Source organism: Dreissena polymorpha, chromosome 16 (genome assembly GCF_020536995.1).
Source record: "Dreissena polymorpha isolate Duluth1 chromosome 16, UMN_Dpol_1.0, whole genome shotgun sequence".
NCBI lineage: Eukaryota > Metazoa > Mollusca > Bivalvia > Myida > Dreissenidae > Dreissena > Dreissena polymorpha.
In genome coordinates, this window is record NC_068370.1 from 5,962,387 (window position 1) to 5,978,215 (window position 15,829).

Below are 15,829 nucleotides of genomic sequence, written 5' to 3' on the forward strand. Positions count from 1 at the left end.
CGATAGGATTTATTGTTAGCATTACTTTAAAACCAATCGATCGGGTTACGGTTTACATTGTCTTTTTTAGAAGTAGTCAAAACATGTTCTAACACTGAGAACGTCTAATCACAACCACTAATCACCAATCGACAACTAAGTTCGTATACTAGTATATGGCTGTGTTTTAGCTTCCGAAATTTAAACGCTTGACCGTGTATTTGTATGGGAATTCTCTTACACTGAGTCTACCCCAATAAACAGAAGTGTGGGTTTGTGATAAGGTGAATAAATAAAACTGTTCAGTGGAAATCTACATGACCTGCGTTTGTAAAATTCATATTCAGTGAAATTGGGATATAATAAACTGATACTTTTTTCCTGATCGGTAAGTAATTTTAATTTTCAACGTGTATTGTTTATGTTTATTTAATTGTGTCCATGTTGATACAGACCAACCGATACATGATATGGGTCGGGCTTATTTCGTAATAGCAAGTAGAATTGCACCACTTCATACACGTCAAATAAAAAGTAAATACAGTGTTTTCAATAACGTAATCTGTGACACTTCACTTTAAAGATACAGCGTTCCAAAGAGTATTTAACGATGCTGTTTCAATATTAATCGCATACATCCTGTTGAATTCGTTATGGAAACGTAATGTTTCGTCCACATCTTTTTGACTTCCAAATCACGAACATACATTCAGAATGTGGCTCACATTTTCCAGGATATATAAGCGTACAACATTAAAAGCCAACAAACATCTGCACAGACAGACAGACAGACAGACAGACATTTTATTCAAGACTTGTACATAGTACATCGTCTAAACACATACATTTACAAATAACATGTCAACAGGCTAAGACATTTTCTTTTCCGCATTTCCGATAAAAAAAAATAACAAAAATATATATAATTATAATAACAACAACAAATCAACAGGAAGGAAAAAGGTGTGAAGTAAACATACATGACAATGCCATCTCTGTAGTGGAGATGAGCTAGTAATGAATATACATATGAATTTGCAGAATATATTTATACAGACGCGGTTAACAATTTTTATAAATAGAACTACTATTTGCATTATGCGTATTTAATCACAGTTAACAATTTTAATGTAAATACAATTACATTTGTTGCAATCGATCAGTTAAAACAATTGCTCCATGTGTATAAATACATAAATAGATCAACAAACATTTACGCATTGGATATATCAGGAGCATTTAAAATTTCAGAACGCATAGTGAGTGATTCTTTTATAAAAAGTGATAGCTTAATAAGTTCTGCTCTGTTACTTGATTTAAGTAATTCTAAATATTTATTAACAAGGGTAGTAAACATGAAAATGACCTGCCCTTGTTTTTCGTATTGAATTAAAAGCATTGTTGGGAAAAGGTTCAATCCGTTATCTGTATAAGGTGATAACAAACAATAAATGCTATGTTTGTGTAGCAATCTGTTTCTTTGTATTTGTGGGATACGAAAAACATTCTTCCTATGTTTATATACGGGAAAATAATCTTATGCATTTATGTCTTTGGGGGGATAAGACGATGCATATTGTGTCCCATGATAAGGAAAACTCATTACCTTAAATATCCGTATGTGATTACTGAGTGACGCTTCCCTTTATCTTTTTATTCGGTTTGACACTGCATTTAGTATTAATATTAAATATAACACTTAAATGTTACAGACTATCACTCTATCGTTATTAGGTCGTTTATCTGTACATTTAATGTTCATGTTACGTCCATACCTCTATCTTTACATGAAAATGACTGAACATGTAGAGTTATTGTTAAATTCATAAGTCTATCTTTACATGGAAATGACTGAATATGTATAGTTATTGTTTTAAAGTCCATACCTCTATCTTTACATGGAAATGACTGAACATTTAGAGTTATTGTTTAAGTCCATACCTCTATATTTGCATGGGAATGACTGAACATTTTGAGTTATTGTTAATGTCCATACCTCTATCTTTACATGGAAATGACTGAAAATTTAGAGTTATTGTTAAAGTCCATACCTCTATCTTTACATGGGAATGACTGAACATTTAGAGTTATTGTTAAAGTCCATACCTCTATCTTTACATGGGAATGACTGAACATTTAGAGTTATTGTTAAAGACCATACCTCTATCTTTACATGAACTGAACATTTAGAGGTATTGTTAAAATCCATACCTCTATCTGTACATGGAACTGACAGAAAGTTAAGAGAAAATGTTAAAGTCCATACCTCTATCTTAACATGGGAATGACTGACCATTTAGAGTTATTGTTCAAGTCCATACCTCTATCTTAACATGGAAATGACTGAACATTTACACTTATTGTTAAAGCCCATACCTCTATCTTTACATGGGAATGGCTTACCATTTAGATTTATTGTTAAAGTCCAACCTCTATCTTTACATGAGAATGACTGAACATTTAGAGTTATTGTTAAAGTCCAACCTCTATCTTTAGATGGGAATGACTGAACATTTAGAGTCATTGCTAAAGTTCATACCTCTATCTTTACATAGAAATGACTGAACATTTAGAGTTATTCTCTATATTTAGATGGCGATGACTGAACATTTAGAGTCATTGTTAAAGTCCATACCTCTATCTTTACATTGAAATGACTGGACATTTAGAGTTATTGTTAAAGTCCAACCTCTATCTTTAGATGAGAATGACTGAGCATTTAGAGTCATTGTTAAAGTTCATACCTCTATCTTTACATGGAAATGACTGAGCATTTAGAGTTATTGTTAAAGTCCAACCTCTATCTTTAGATGGGAATGACTGAACATTTAGAGTTATTGTTAAAGTTCATACCTCTATCTTTACATGGAAATGACTGGACATTTAGAGTTATTGTTGAAGTCCATACCTCTATCTTTACATGGGAATGACCGAACATTTAGAGTCATTGTTAAAGCATACCTCTATCTTTACATGAAAATGATTGGACATTTAGAGTTATTGTTTAAGTCTTTACATCTATCTTCATATGGACGTATGACTTTACATTTGCTTTTAATTGAATAGCATTACTATGTGAGGTTATGACATTTTATCTTTACAGTTAAAGTTAATGTAACGATCTATCCCTCCAACTTCTTATGAGGATTCACTACACATTTAGTATTAATGTAAACAAATATGTATGGGGACATGACTTTCCACGATGAGTTACATTGATGTAACAATCTATCTCTCAGTATGTACATTGACATATTGTTATGCATTGTGTGTTAAGAAAACCGTCAGCACTCTATATTCATATAGGGATACGTCAAGACATTATCGATGTCATTAAGTTACTATGGCAAGTTCCAGATTGCCTAAAAATAATAAAGCACATAACACGGACACAATTTGAGTGCACACACACACGCGCGTGAAATGACACTGGGGTAACCGGCTGGAATATGTCCATAAATAGCGCTGAAGGTTTTGAAGTGGTTTATTGGGACTAGCCACAGAACTGAGCCTTGTTCTGGGAAAACAGGGTTTTGATACATATGCGTAAAGTGTCGTCCAAGATTAGTATGTGCAGTCCTCGTAAACCATCAATTTTTTAGAGCGAAAGTCAACTGATTTATCGCAACCAGCCTCACAAGTCAGCCTAGAATTATTATATTTCCATGCTAATGTAGACTGACAAAAGAACATTGTTCATCAGATATAATGTTCTTAACAACAAACGTTCTAAGGCCCTTTGTAGTCTGACTATACGCTAATATATTTTATGACATTTTGCCATAATGTAATGTTGGCTCTTACATCAATTATTTAAAAATATTAGTAAAATGATAAGACAGCACATCCGTGTTAACGAGTGGCATTATACTTTCATCTTTCATCTTCCATGCGAGTGCTTTTTGTCCTAAATAAACTCAGCCTGATGGAATATGCTTTCCAGTCAAGAATATTAAGTAGACAATTAGTTAAACAATATATGGACCGCGTTCTGAGAAAACTGGGCTTAATGCATTTGCGCTTTTATGACATTTTTCGTTTAAATGAAGTCTCTTCTTAGCAAAAATCCAATTTAGGCGGAAAGTGTCGTCCCTGATTAGCCTGTGCAGACTGCACAGGCTAATATGGGACGACACTTTACGCACATGCATTTAGTCCAGTTTTCCCAGAACGTGGCTCAATTAGTTAATCAATATATGATGTGTGTACGTTGTATTCCTTTATTTTAGTTCTATTCTAACTTAGCAGATCAATGCACGAATGCTTATGGACAGTGCTTTTAAGGGGCATTTTCACGTTTTGGTAAATTGACAAAATTAAATAAAGTTGTTTCAGATTCGCAAATTTTCGTTTTAGTTATGATATGTGTGAGGAAACAGTAATACTAAACATTTACCAAGCTCTAAAATAGCCATTATTATGCATCTTTTGACGATTTAAATCCTGAAAATTATAAAGCGTTGCTACGCGAAAAGATTGAATAATTTGGAGAGTTTGGTTGTTGTCGTTTAATTTTGTGAAACTACGAGGATTGCTTATGTAAGTTAAATATACATCTCCACATAGCATGAGCACGGATGGTCGAGTGGTCTAAGCGGGAGACTTTTTACTCCAGGACTCCAGGGGTCAGTGGTTCGAGCCTAGTTGAGGTTTACTTTTTTCTGTTTTTTACTGTATTCTTGTCTTTTTTTACTGGAGATATTTAGATCAAATGTTTACATTTATCAATATAAAGCATTTAATGTTAAGCTTCAATACATGCCAAAATATGTGAAAAGGCCCCTCTAAGGCTGATATGCGAGACATATAGTTGGCAGCGATATGATTAATAACTTATTTGAACAAACGAAAGTAAATACTTCAGTAAAAGCTTCGGTAGATTCATACGCAATTTAATTGTTTTCGTTTGATAGCAAAGCTTACGATATTGATAATATCAAGGGAAAATCATTAGTCGTTCATAAATGGTTCTGAAGTGGAGTGCAATTTAATATCATTGTGGAGTAGTTATTTCAAAACTCACAGGTATTTGTACACTTAAAATCGACCGCATCGACAGCCAATTCATAATACAACAATGCACACAACTACCAATTGAGTTAGAATTGATTGGTTATTTTTGTTTTATGGTTACGTATGTGTAAATATTATTTTTTGTAAGCCAACAACTAGAAATCGTTTAATTATTCAAAATACAATGATTTCCTTTATCAAGAGAGAGAAGATAAGTACACACTTACGTCTTCAATTATGAGTCGTCTGTATGCATATGCAATGTTGTATACCTTAAATGGGCCGGTTAACAGATTTCACGTTTTGGTAAATTAACAAAATAATTAAAAAAAGTTGTTTCAGATTCGCAAATTTTTGTTTTAGGTATGATTTTTTTAGGAAATAGTAATACTTGACCATTTACCATGCTCTTAAATATCTATTATATGCATCTTTCGACGATTTGAAAACCTTAACATTATAAAGCGTCGTGTGACGCGAAACGATTGAATAATTGGGAAGTTCTGTTGTAGTCCTTGTATTTTGGAAAACTACGAGGATTGCTTATATAGATAAAAAATACATCCGCTTTAAGCATGAGCATGGATGGTCGAGTGGTCTAGGCAGGAGACTTTTTACTCCTAGGGTCAGTGGTTCGAGCCCTGTTGAGGGTTACTTTTTTCCTTTTTATGCCCCCGGATCAATAGATCGGGGGTATATTGTTTTTGGCCTGTCTGTCTGTCATTCTGTCCCAAAACTTTAAGGTTTACCGTTACAGTAAAGTTTTGCAATAACTTTTGAAATATTGAACATAGCAACTTGATATTTGGCATGCATGTGTATCTCATGGAGCTGCACATTTTTAGTGGTGAAAGGTCAAGGTTATCCTTCAAGGTCAAAGGTCAAAAATTTAAAAATTTAATATATTGAAGTTTTGCAATAACTTTTGAAATATTGAACACAGCAACTTGATATTTGGCATGCATGTGTATCTCATGGAGCTGCACATTTTGAGTGGTGAAAGGTCAAGGTCATCCTCCAAGGTCAAAGGTCAACCAAAAAAGCGGTGCATTAGGGGGCATTGTGTTTCTGACAAACACATCTCTTGTTTTAAATTGTATTCTAGTTTTTTTTACTGGAAATTTTTAGGTCAAATGTTAAAATGTATCAATATAAAGCATTGAATGACAAGCTTCAATACATGCCAAAATCTGCTAAACGGCCCCTTTAAAAACACACACTTAAATCCACTTCAATTTTCGTTGTTGTTACGGTAAAAACGAGAACATGTGCATATTCGATTAATTGATTTATTAAAGCACAAAATGACTATTTAGTAAACAAAATATTTATTCAAAAAGGAATGTATGCATTATATAAATGTATAAACAAGCAAAATAACACTGCTGACCAAGAAACGTGTTTTAAATATCAGTTTGTCTATGGTAAATCATTAATCGAAATTGGAAAATTATAAACCGTTTGTTACGCTTTTCATTGATAAAAACGTCGTTATTTAACAACAAAGCGTTTGGATAACAAATCATAACCTCATAGACTACAATGCCTGATTACTGCGCACAGTGTAGTGGTACAGAGTTAGCGTTAGCCTCGAAAGATCATGAGTTTGAACCCCAGCCATGGTATTTTTATGCTCCCCAAAAATTTTCGGGAGCATATAGTTGCCAGTCCTTCCTTCCTTCCTTCCTTCCTTCCTTCCTTCCTTCCTTCCTTCCTTCCTTCCTTCCTTCCTTCCTTCCTTCCTTCCTTCCTTCCTTCCTTCCTTCCTTCCTTCCTTCCTTCCTTCCTTCCTTCCTTCCTTCCTTCCTTCCTTCCTTCCTTCCTTCCTTCCTTCCTTCCTTCCTTCCTTCCTTCCTTCCTTCCTTCCTTCCTTTCTTCCTTTCTTCCTTCCTTCCTTCCTTCACTTTTGTTGCAGTTTCTCATAGCACCTTCAATACTTAACCAATCTCATTCATATTTGGCATATGTACCATGCATGGACCTCTACCTTTTGATGAGGTTTGAGGTCACTGGGGTCAAGGTCAAGGTCACCGAGGCTAATAATAGATTTTTCCGTCACACTTTTGTTACAGTTTCTCATACCACCTTCAATACTTTACCGATCTCTTTCATATTTGGCATAGGAACCTTGCATGGACCTCTTCCTTTTGATGAGGTTTGAGGTCACTGGGGTCACGGTCACAGGGGCTTATAATAGAATTTTCCGTCACACTCTATCTATCTATCTATATATACTGCTAGTCGCCAACAATTAGCATTACAAGCAGGCGCGTGTCAGTGCTAGGAAATTTGGGAGAAGTGTATAGGAGATAAAAAGTAATACATAATGTATTTGTGAGACATAGAATCAAAGGTGATAGTGTTAGTTAAAAGAAGGAATATACAGATAAAAGGTTAAAAACAGCCAACCTGCTTAGAAACTGTGGTCTAGTTTGGTCACCCCCAGCCTAAACTGGTCCAGGGTAGGTGACTGTACAATATTGGCGGGTAGAGAGTTCCATAGGACAATAGTGGCTGGATAGAAGGAGAATTTATAGTAGTTGCTTGGAGTGGGGATTTGTCTGAATGAAAGAGGGTGCAAATGTCTAGTGAGCCGGGTCGGAGGAGTGACGTAGGGAGGCATTGGTACAGCAACCAGTCCGTGGACAATTTTATAGAACATCAGTAGCCGGGAGTCATACCTTCTGTTCTCAAGTGAACGCCACCCTAATTTGTCTAGCATGTGTGTGACACTGTTGTGATATGAGTAATCATTTGTAACCCATCGAGCGGCCCTGCGTTGGACCATCTCGATCTTGTTTATGTTGTGTTGTGTGTGTGGGCTCCACACTGAGCTACTATACTCAAGTTGTGGGCGGACCAGGTTTTGAAGGCAAATTCTCTAATGCGTGGGTGTTTTATGGGAATGTTGCGTTTGATGAAGTTAAGTGTTTGACTGGCTGTTGCAGTAACCTGGTTTATGTGTTTATTCCAGCTGAGGTCAGATGTGATGCTAACACCCAAGTATTTAGCATCACTAACTGTTTCAAGGGTATGACCGTGGAGTGTGTAAGTGGATTTGTAGGGACGTTTTGACCTGGTGATGTTCATAACCGTACACTTGGAAGGATTAAATTCCATATCCCAAGAATATTCCCAAGAATCTTGCAGGGTATTTTGTTCAGTGGGATTGTTGACCGTGATATAGACAGCAGTATCATCAGCAAATAACCGGACCTGTGACACTATGTTTTCTGGCAGATCATTTATGTAAAGCAAGAAGAGGAGAGGGCCGAGAACAGAGCCCTGAGGGACACCTGATGTGACTGGAACCTCGTCTGAATTGTCACCATTTACCAAGACAGACTGAAGTCGACCTATAAGGAAAGATTTGACAAATTGTAATGTGCTATCTTGGATGCCGTGTTGGTGCAGTTTGTAGAGTAACTTCATGTGATTGACCTTGTCGAACGCTTTCGAGAAATCCAGGAGTATAAGATCTGTTTGTTGACCATGAATACGGTTCCTGGAAAAGTCCTCTACAAGTCCTATGAGCTGTGTCTCGCATGACAGTTTTGACCTAAAGCCATGCTGGAGATGGAAAAGAATGTTGTTGACCTGGAAGTGTTTGGTGATGTATGAGGCGACGATAGGTTCCATGACTTTGCAAAGAACACATGTCAGTGAAATCGGCCTATAGTTAGCGGGGTTACTTTTGTCGCCTATTTTGAAAAGGGGGGTGACGTTCGCCTTGATTCAGTCGGAGGGGACAGTGCCTGTGTCTAGAGATTTTTGAAAGATTCTGGTAACCAAGGGGGCAATTTGTACGCTTAGATTTTTTAGGACAATAGGCCTGATATTGTCAGGGCCGCAATCTTTGCCAGTCTGCAAGTTGGACAGAAGCTTTTGGACACCACTTACACTTATAGAGATTTCAGGCATTTTGGGGTATTTTGTCTTAGGGGTGTTGCTAAACAGGGTTTGGGCTTTCATTAAACAGAGTTGACCTATATTTGAGGATTCATTGGGGTGAAGACGGAATGAAATTGGCGATTGAGGAAGTTTGCTTGACCCTTGCTATCAGTGATGAGATTATCATTTTCCAGTAGAGGAGCGATACCTTGGGTATCCTGTTTAGCATTTTTGATGGTGGAGAAGAGCTTCTTACGGGAGAAATTTTGACCTATATGGGGGGTGTCTGGATCACCGGACTGCGTTCGAGTACATATTCAAGGTAACTGTTGTGGGCCTGATTTATTTTATTTTTAACCTGATTTCTGAGTTTTCCATACTGTTGTTTGACCTTGGGACTGCCAGTTTTCTGTTTTACGTACAATTTGTTTCTTTTTCTTATTTGTCTTAGGATACTTTGGGTGATCCAGGGAAGAGAGGGTTTTGATCCTAACCACTTTGAGGGAATAAAGAGGTTTGATCCCTCTCGGAGAAGGTCTTTGAATTCAGTCCATAGCTCTTCGATGGACTTAGATTGGTAATTTGTGAACATGGTAGGGAACCTAGAAACAATGTATTGTTGAAAGTTGACCCAATTGGCTTTACGGAATAGGTGTACAGTGCGGGGCTTTTGTCGATTTAGTCGGGGTTTGATATCAGAAGTGATTTGGACAATGTCGTGATCAGAGATACCGGCTACTAACTTTACATTTTTAATGAGGGAGGTGTTTGACGTAAAGAACAGATCTAAAGTGTTTGTTAACCTTGTTGGGAAACTGACCATTTGTTGGAGAGAGAAGTCATTTATAAGTGATAAGAAGTCATCGTAGAGTTTTGGAAGGGAGCAGCCATCTTTAGCTGAGGGAATACCTTGGCTGTCCCAGGATAGTTTTGGAAAATTAAAGTCCCCAGTAAGCCACACTTTACCTTTGAGTTTGTTAACCAGTTGTAGTGACTTATGTAATTCTAATATGCTATTTTCATCTTGTTCGTGGGGTCTGTAGTATGATCCCAATTACAGTGGTTGGGCTCCAAATATTTCAAGTTTTAACCAAAGGATTTCACAGTTTGTTTGCAACTTTTTCATTTCTGAGACAACAATTGTATTTTTGACCAGGATAAAGACCCCACCCCCAGATTTACCTGTTGTTCTATCATGTCTGAATGGGGTGTAACCTAAGGATTGGGGAAAAAAATCGCTATCAGTGTGTTTGGGTGTAAGCCATGACTCTGTGCCAAAACTATGTCAGGTTTATCTGAATCAAGAAGGGCGTGGAATTCTAGTTTCTTGTTAACAATGGATTGAAAATTTATGGTCATGACTTTAAGGCTGGAGAAGAAATTTTTAACATTTTTTTTGGGGGGGGGGGGGGGACAGTGGGATTAGTACTAAGAGACGCAGGTTGGGGGGGATTCTGAGTCTGACAATAGGGAAAAACTATTGTGGGATTCATGGGACGACAAAGATGAAGTAGATGTGGAAAAGTTGGTAGACTCGCAGTTCGTACACAACCAGGAAAAGGACTGATTGCTAGATACCAAGTTAGAGTAATCGGGCTGGCTAAATCCTTCGCAGTGAATGTGGAACCACAAATTACAGGTGTCACATAAAATGGCGGGGTCATGTTCAAGAACATTTAAGCCACAAGTTCCACATGGATAATCTGGGCCAGGATTGAGTTCAATATCGGCGGATAGTGTCAGTACTAGAATAAATAAATAGCTTTTATTGGTTTAGCCTTACTTACAAAGTTTTGAGTTTTTGCTTTGCTCACTAGGCGACCTACATAAGTCTTTCGCAGATGAGGGTTACCTGAATGGTTGTGTGGTCTGATGAAATATCCACCTGTGTCAAGATCACATTGGGCTACATAAAACAACGATTTACCAATTGAGAGTAGGACAAAACATGTGAGAATTCCTGTAAACATTGCTATTTCCTGTTGTTGTTGTTTGTGTTTTATTTTTCGCTGGAAGGTCAAGGACGTATCGCGGGAAAACAGTTGGCTGTGGAAAAAACTTACCAAAACCGATATTAGCAACCTGAGCTACCCTGAGTTGAATTAAAGTTAAATTAAAATATGTTTAAATTTCTCAAACCGCAACTAGAACCAGAATAACTTCGCTAGAACAACTGTTTTTATTGAAAATTTCAGGAGAGAGAAGGAAGCTTGTTAGTTGCACGACGCATGCGCATTGACTCTTGTTACAGTTTTTCATAGCACCTGTTATACTTTACCGATATCTTTCATATTTGGCATGTAGGTACCTTACATGGACCTCTACCTTTTGATGAGGTTTGAGGTCACTGGGGTCAAGGTCAAGGTCACTAAGGCTTATAATAGATTTTTCCGTCATGCTTTTGTTACAGTTTCTTAAAGCGCCTTCAATACTTTACAGATCTCTTTCATATTTGGCATGTAGGTACCTTGCATGGGCATCTACCTTTTGATGAGGTTTGAGGTCACTGGGATCAAGGTCAAGGTCACCGAGGCTAATGATAGATTTTCCGTCATGCTTTGTTACTTTACCGATCTCTTTCATATTTGGCATGTAGCTACCTTCCTTGGACCTCTACCTTTTGATGACGTTTGAGGTCACTGGGCTCAAGGTCACCGAGGCTATTAATATATTTTCCGTCACGCTTTTGTAACAGTTTCTCATAGCACCTTCAATACTTTACCAATCTCTTTCATATTTTGCATGTAGGTACCTTGCATGGCATCTACCTTTTGATGAGGTTTGAGGTCACTGGGGTCAAGGTCAAGGTCACCGAGGCTAATAAAATATTTTTTAAGTGGTTATTAACACATAGATTGACAAAGCGCATCATCGGGAAGCATCCATCAGTTTCACTGATATTCTTGTTTTATTATAATAGTTATTTAAAATTATTCAAAATACAACGGTATTGTTAATAGATGTTTTTGATCCGTTAACAAATTCCTTAAAATGTAATAATGTGTTACTTAATATCAAGGTTTACATTTTCTTTCGTGTTTTCAAACTTACCTTATCCACATGGTCATGAGTAATGATCCCTTGACGTGTGCCTTTTTTATTCCAGAATGATGATATATTCTAATTATGCGGAGCGAACTACTTCAACATTACTTAAGTGATTGAATTGGTATTCGAAACATGTCACCATCATGAAATGCAGGTGTAAGTCAAAATTTTTATGCTCAGTGATTCAGACGTTCCTGAGTTATGTTCCCTTGAACTTAGACATGGTCATTGTAGAGGCAAACACATTATAAGCTACGGAGCAAACGTCCTCTGCATTTCTCAGGCGATTTGTTTTAAACTCGATATATTATGTCACCGCCATTAAAGGTAGATGCACATGTAACATTTTTACGCACATTTATCTACCATTCCTAAATTATGTGCCCTTGACAATAGTCAATGGCACGGATGCTATTCCGGTGACACAGCGGTGCTGGGTTGCTTAAGTCACTTTGTTAAAAAGCTCTACTTAAGTTAGAAACATCCTAAACATTATCAATGATGATTGTATTCGTCATAGCCTAACCTAATGATCAGAGTGCGTGATGTATAATACCAACGCGGCTCATTAATTCGTGACCACGAGCTTGCTTTGATAACTTGCAAAGATACTTCCATAAATTAATTAATAAGAAATGCAACAGCCTTGTCAATGAGGAATGCAAATATTGCAGGCGATGATCAATCAAAATACTTTAAACATAGTTTTGGCATAATAACAAAAATAGCCACGAATAAGAATAAACAAATAAACAAAAATCATGGATGAACATACCTATCGCAATGTGAGTGAATTTGGTTAAATGTTTCGGGTCGGATTGATTTCGAGGCATGTCGCATGTTTAAACCTTCCGTGGTTTCTGAAGACACGGCATGAACACATGGAGTTTTTACTAAGCAATATGGCATTGTCATTTAGACACATATATGGACTGGTGGATATTAACTTACATACACTTGTACTATTTAAAGTTTTAGGATATTCGAATCTTTAAATTTTCATATTGAATATATACATTAATGCTCGGAGTTTACATGACTAATGTCTTCCCACGCAAAAAAAGACGGGATAATGTTATATTACATATCTTCACGTTTATCACATTAACATATCTGATTAAAAAACAACAACATTTTGTCGGACGTTATTTAAAGCACGAACCATATTAAACGATTGGATTTTTACCTTATAAATAGTGAAGGATACACACAGTTCTTTTAGCGGCATCCAGTGTCTTTTATGAAATGCCCCTTTAAAAAGGTCTGTTATTAGTATTTTTATGCGCATGTGCTATAATTGAGGAAAATGCCATAAATACCATTATGTTATGTTTACCATTTAACCAATTGACATAGAATGTTAATTGCTTGCCATTATCTCAGATGTCGAACTATAATTGAACATTTGAATACAAAAGTAAACATTTGAATTGCAGATACATAAATTACCTGTAAAACAAATATTTTCAAAATACAGTCTTCTCGCACTAATAAATAACAATACTCTCACGGTGCGGATAGACACTGCAATAGATTTATCACAAATGCACTGTTATATAATTCTGTTTGAGACCAGTGATGGGAAACGGAATAATGTATGTGCGTAAAGTGTCGTCTCGGATTAGCATGTGCAGTCCGCACATTTAAATCAGGGGACGACACTTTCCGCTTTTTTATATTTCGATTTAAGAAGACTCTTGTAAAGAAAATGAAGTTTAGGTAAAAAGTGTCGTCCCTGATTAGCCTGTGTGAACTGCATAGGCTAATCTAGAACGACACTTTATCACAATGCATGAAGACTAGTTTTTTTCAGATCGAGTCCCATATGCTTTTATTTCATGTTTTTACACTAGATGTATAACTGAACGTTTGCATAAAACCTTTATATATATTTTTACAAAGGGATGAACAGTCCTGCACACGCGTTCTGAGTAACTTATGTTAGATTAATATTAGAATAGACCAAAAGTCAAATCCAAAAACAAGGTCATTGTTGTTCAGCAAGATTAATACAAACACATAGAAATTTGTCGCCTGGACCTTCCATTAATATGTACTCCTTCATTTGTGGAATTTATGGACAATTAATCCCTGACATGAAAACGAGCATCGGCCTGGGAAAACTGAGAAAACGTACCTTAATGCATGCGCGTAAAGTGTCGTCCAAGAATAGCCTAGGCAGTCCGCACAGGCTAATCGGATACGATATTTTCGCACTTTGTAATATTTTTCTTTAAAAAAAAATAGTCCTTCTAAATGAAAATCTAATCAAGGCGGAAAGTTTCGTCCCATATTAGACTGTGCAGACTGCACTCGCTGATAATGAACAACAATTAATGCACCTACAATAAACCCAGTTTTTCAAAGAGCGAGGCTAAAATCATTGTTGTACCGATCAACATGCCGTGCAAGAATCTCACGTATTCAAAACATTAAATAGCGTTGTTGAAATTCGATATAAAGAGTACGTGCAGATCAGAAATGTTTTAATTCATAAACACCGCAATCTTTGTGTGTATTTTTTCATCTTCAAGATATTGATCGGTTACGTGAGTGTCGATTTCCACGATTGGTACCGAGTCAATAGGAACCCGATTACCGGTACGTTCCGACTGTACTATTTGTTTAAGTAGATCCAAGTAAGTGGTTGTTCGTGGCTGATTCGTTTATGAAAAAGAATGGTGCACTTAACTGGATTTAAATCCCCCGCCTAAGGCGGAGTGATAAGAATTGTCGTTGTTCTGCCCGTCCGTCTGTTCGTCAGTCTGTAAGACCGTCCTCTCCGTCTGTTACAAAACCTCTGTAGTGCTATGTCTCAGATACTATATTAGATATCAACATGAAACTTCATTGGTGTATAGATATCAATTAGGAGAAGTGCCATGCAAAAGAACAAGAACCCTACACTTTCTTAAAGAAGAGTAATTTACCATCGTATTTTTGTAGAATGTAAATTGTCAGGCCTATTTCTCAGATACCATGCAAGACTTCAAAATGAAACTTCATGGAAGTATTGGTATTTACGAGGACAAGTGCCATTCTAAGAACAACAACCTTTCACTTTCGTAAAAAGAGTAAGTCCCCAATGTTGTAATGGCATAATGGAACTTGTCAGGGCTGTACTTCAGATACGATACAACATGTCAAGATGAACGTTTATGGCTTTATAGATATCAATCAGGAGAATTGAAATGCATGAAAACAATAACCCTACCCATAATTATGTTTTATGATCATACCACAGGTGATTAACGTGTGACTATGATATTAAATAATACAAACATCTTTTTGAATGAATAATTATAAAACTATAACGGGAAATCAACTTTTCAGAAAAACAAATTCACACAACTCGCGTGACCTACTTGTCGACGATCTGACCCGATCCAAGATTTAAATGGTAACGGAGTGAAGGACATTTGACATGCAAAGTTCACGGACCTCGGAACCATAATTCAATAAAACGTTTGACATTTTTTAACCGTTCTTGCCGTTATATTATGCATCAAAACTAACTGTCCAGCGACTTTTGAAACCCTTGTTTACATACTTCAGCTGGCCGACATTTAATACACACGAGCGATTTCATTGGTCCAACGCGAAGGTGTGTCTTTCAGTGGAGAAATTTTAGTTATGGATCGGGTCAGATGGTCGACGAGTAGGTCACGCGAGTTGTGTGTCGTGTTATTTCTTAAAATTTGACCCAGCATTTGTAAAAATTATTGCGAGATATGTGCATTTCCAGAAAGGAAATTCATTTCTGCGTTTAATTAGACCGAGTTCATGAAAATCGCTGCATAAGAAATAGCTGTTCAAAGCGATGTACCATATTTTCGGGTCATTTTGCATTGAATACATGGTTATATATATATTTGATAGTTTTTGTTTCAGATAAGTT

The 15,829-nt window shown here is 36.6% G+C and overlaps 1 protein-coding gene across 6 annotated transcripts in view; it reads left to right on the top strand.

The window, feature by feature from the left end:
• LOC127862250 (uncharacterized) overlaps positions 1-15,829 on the top strand; it is a 65,323-nt gene continuing 49,494 nt past the window's right edge. For 5 of the 6 annotated variants that reach the window (XM_052401297.1, XM_052401299.1, XM_052401298.1 and 2 more), the window contains exon 1: positions 2-367. The gene's annotated coding sequence lies outside the window, so the exon portion shown is untranslated. Of the gene's footprint in view, positions 368-15,829 lie in introns of all 6 variants that reach the window. The other variant, XM_052401296.1, reaches the window with a different exon arrangement.